The 4,159-nt window shown below is 44.5% G+C and overlaps 1 non-coding gene across 1 annotated transcript; it reads right to left on the bottom strand.

Annotated features, from left to right (window-relative positions):
- Positions 1–567: 567 nt before the first annotated feature.
- Positions 568–671, bottom strand: LOC117084720. Its single transcript, XR_004437621.1, has one exon. It is a non-coding gene; the product is annotated as a small nucleolar RNA U13 (small nucleolar RNA).
- Between the last annotated feature and the right edge of the window lie 3,488 nt (positions 672–4,159).

The following is a 4,159-nucleotide window of genomic DNA, read 5'->3' as shown; positions in this document are numbered from 1 at the left end:
AAGCACGGTGGTACAGGAGACAGAGCTAAGCAAGCCTAGCCTCAGCCTGATCCCATGGTGGGACCTGGAGAGTAAATGACATGACTGAGTTATCCCACTTTGAAGCAATGGTGTACCTCTCCCTCCAGGGGGAGAACATACTTTCTCAAGCATTTTTGGGCAAGATGATTCAATAGCAGGGCCACCTGTGAGGTGTTTACAGAAGACATTCACAGCAGCTGGGGGATGGTACACTGCCTAGTCAAGGAGCTCTGGGCACAGCACCAACAGAATCCACTGCTCCTGGCTTGGGTAAGGTGTCCACTCAACAGCAATTAGCCATTGAGAGAGAGACAAAACCTTGAAGTCTAGACATGGCGGCAGGGGCTATGTCCAGAGGAAAGTAAACAGAAGTGATGGGCGGTTATACCCAATGGTGTCCACAGTACCCACTTGAATCACTTCTAATGAAAATGCCCTCCTGGCCAATGTGTACAACTGGCCAGGTGTTTCTTCCTCAGTAAGAAGAATATTTCCCAGGCACTTAACATAATCTTTTTTTTTTTTCCTTTTTTTTTGTTTTTCTCATGTCAGACAGGTAATATGTTGACATGATAACAAGGTTCGAGGGTGGCTCATCTCACACATGGGTGGGAACACCCAATCATCATGCTCATGAACTACAAAAGGATCATCTATTTTTTAAAAAATCCCTCAAACATTGTTTATCATACAAGTAAACCCCAGTTCTCATGATGGGCTTATTGGTAGGATTTCTGGCAGTAAGCATGGTTACCAGGGTCTCTCGATTTTTTGGATTAGTGGTGGTGGAGGTCAGCCACCAGCAGGGTCCAGTTGTACTGTATGAGGATGTCTTTGATCTTTGTCTTTGATGTCCTCCTTGGAAAACTCATCCATATACTTCTGGTAATAGGACACCAGGGCTTTGGAGCTAGACTGATGGACAGCATATATCTAGGCCATGTGGTCATCACCTTTCACATGGACATGTCCATGCCAGCAAATCACTCTTTGTCCAGAAGCAGAACTGGTTCCAGCAGCTCGTATATCAGTGTGTACAGCTCAATCATCTCCAGGGGCCACCCATTCACCTTGATTGCTGCGTTTGCAGTGTGCCACAGCTGTGGCTGTCTTCTTGCGTCTGAAGACCTGCACAAACCGCAATGAGCCCTTGGAAAGCACGGCTATAGGTGTGGATAAGAACTCCTCTCTTTTTTTTCTTTTTGAGACAAGGTCTTGCTTTGTTGCCCAGGCTGGAGTGCAGGGGAGCAATCTCGGCTTACTACAACCTCTGCCTCCTGTGCTCAAGCAATTCTCCTACCTCAACCTCCCGAGTAGCTGGGATTACAGGTGCCTGCCACGAAGCCTGGCTAATTTTTGTACTTTTATCAGAGAGGAGTTTCACCATGTTGGCCAAGTTGTCTGTTTGTTTTTTTTTTTTTTTAACATAATCTTAATAGGGAGCTCTCCAGTTTAAACACAGTCCTTGACACTCCCTATCGTCTACCACAATTGATGATATGATAGACTCTTTCTGTGTGCATTTGAGTTTGTGACCCCAGGCCTAAACCCATTAAGGAAGAGTATGTTAGGTGCCTAGGTACATATGTAGAAGTGGAATTTATGGATTCTGGGGCATGAATGTGTTCAACTTTAGTATATTGCTGAAGAGTTCTCCAAAATGGTTGTACCATTTGATACTGCCTTTAACAATGTATGAAAGTAGGCTGGGCATGGTGGCTCATGCCTGTAATCCCAGCACTGTAGAAGGCCAAGGCGGGCAGATCACCTAAAGTCAGGAGTTCAGTACCAGCCTGGTCAACGTGATGAAACCCCATCTCTACTAAAAAAATACAAAATTTAGCCAGGCGTGGTGGTGCATGCCTGTAATCCCAGCTATTTGGGAGGCTGAGGCAGGAGAATTGCTAGATCCCAGGAGACAGAGGTTGCAGTTAGCCAAGATCACACCACTGCATTCCAGCCTGGGCAACAGAGCAAGAGACTGTCCCCAAGCAAACAAACAATGTATGAAAGTTTTACTTGCCCCACATCCTTGCCAGCACTTGGTATTGTCTGTCTTTTTCATTTTACCTATTCTAGTAGATATGCAGTATTGTCTTATGGTGGTTTAAATTTGTATCTCTAGGCCAGGCATGGTGGTTCACACCTGTAATCTCAGCACTCTGGGAGGCTGAGGCAGGTGGATTACTAGGAGTTTGAGACCAGCCTGGGCAACATGGCGAAACCCAATCTCTACTAAAAATAAAAGGAAATTAGCTGGCTACAGTGGCACATGCCTGTAGTTCCAGCTACTTAGGAGGCTGAGGTCGGAGAATCGCTTGAGTGTTGGAGGTGGAGGCTGCAATGAGCCATGATCTTGCCACTGCACTCCAACTTGGGTGACAGAATGAGACCCTGTCTCAAACAAACAAACAAAAAAAAAAAAAGAAAGAAAGAAAGAAAGAAAAGAAAAGAAAAGTATTTGGCATCTGCCTAATAAGTAATGAAGTCAAGTACTATTTGATGTCTTTTCTTGTTGGTTCAGGTGAACTGTTTATGAATTCTGTATATGAATATACAAGGCTCTTGGCCAGGTGTGGTGGCTCATGCCTATAATCCCAACACTTTGGGAGGCTGATTCAGGACAATGGCTTGAGGCCGGGAATTTGAGGTTATAGTAAGCTATGATAGTGCCACTGCACTCCAGCCTGAGTGACAGAGTGAGACCCTGTCTCTTAAGAAAAAAAAAAAAAATGTTCTTTAACTCAAAAAAAAAAAATCCTCTGCACTGTGGCCAATGAATAATTTTATGGCAGATGGGTGTTGTGCCCCTCCTTTTACACTAATATATAATTATTACATATTGAACATAATACTGAAGCCCAGTGTATTCACCCATTTGGTGAAGTTGAGATTATAGCCCATGTTTCCTGACAGGCTGTGCACACATCTGTTGGTTCTCATCGGCCTGGCATCCCTTAATCCTACTTACCTCTCCTTTCTTCCTTCTCCATTTCAACCATGGGACTCCAGGGAGGTTACCAATCATGTTATTCCCTCCCTTTGGCTACCCAGCCATAAACTGGACCCATCAATTTATTTCTCCATAAAGCTTGAAACTCAAATGAAAGGCTCCTGAAGTCTCATAGATGTGCCCTAAGAACAGACCCAGGGTCTCCTGCTGGTAAGGACCTGGAGCTTCCCAGTTTCCTGTCCTTCCAAAGATCACGACCTCTAGTTCTTCCCTCAGTTCTGGAACTACTCAAGAATCCTCTTTCCAATAAACCCCTTCTTCCCTTAGTCAGAGTCAGTTTCTATTGTGTGTTAGAGAACTAATATAATCCCAATTCTCTTTTTTTCTGCCAACATCAATGAACAAAATGGGAAATTTTAAAATTATTTAATTGCAATATACTTATTTATATTTTATTTATTACATTTTGTAAATAAGATTTTCATGGCCGGGTGCAATGGCTCATGCCTGTAATCCCAGCACGTTGGGAGGCCGAGTTGGGCAGATCACCTGAGGTCAGGAGTTTGAGACCAGCCTGGCCAACATGGTGAAACCCTGTCTCTACAAAAACATAAAAATTAGCTGGACATGGTGGTGTGCACCTGTAGTCCTAGAAATCTGGGAGGCTGAGGCAGGAGAATCACTTGAACCAGGAGATGGAGGTTGCAGTGAACTGAGATTGTGCCACTGCACTCCTGCCTGGGCAATAAAGTGAGACTGTCTCAAAAACAAAATTGGCTTTTACTTTCTTAAAATTGGCTTAGTTGGTCATTGCATGTAAAAACCATAACTGTGGCTACTCAGAAGGCTGAGGCTGGAGTATCCCTTGAGCCCAGGAAGGAGTGGTTGCAGTGAGCCAGGATCGCAACACTGCACTCTGGTTGACAGAGTGAGATCCTGTCTCAAAAAAACAAAAATTGGCTTTTACTTTCTTAAAATTGGCTTAGTTGGTCATTGCATGTAAAAACCATAACTGTGGCTACTCAGAAGGCTGAGGCTGGAGTATCCCTTGAGCCCAGGAAGGAGTGGTTGCAGTGAGCCAGGATCGCAACACTGCACTCTGGTTGACAGAGTGAGATCCTGTCTCAAAAAAACAAAAATTGGCTGAGCATGATAGCTCATGCCTGTAATCCCAGCGCTTTGGGA

The sequence above is a fragment of the Trachypithecus francoisi genome, unplaced genomic scaffold (assembly GCF_009764315.1).
Source record: "Trachypithecus francoisi isolate TF-2019V2 unplaced genomic scaffold, Tfra_2.0 Lachesis_group0, whole genome shotgun sequence".
NCBI classification, from domain to species: Eukaryota; Metazoa; Chordata; class Mammalia; order Primates; family Cercopithecidae; genus Trachypithecus; species Trachypithecus francoisi.
This window is presented reverse-complemented; position numbering and strand designations above follow the sequence as displayed.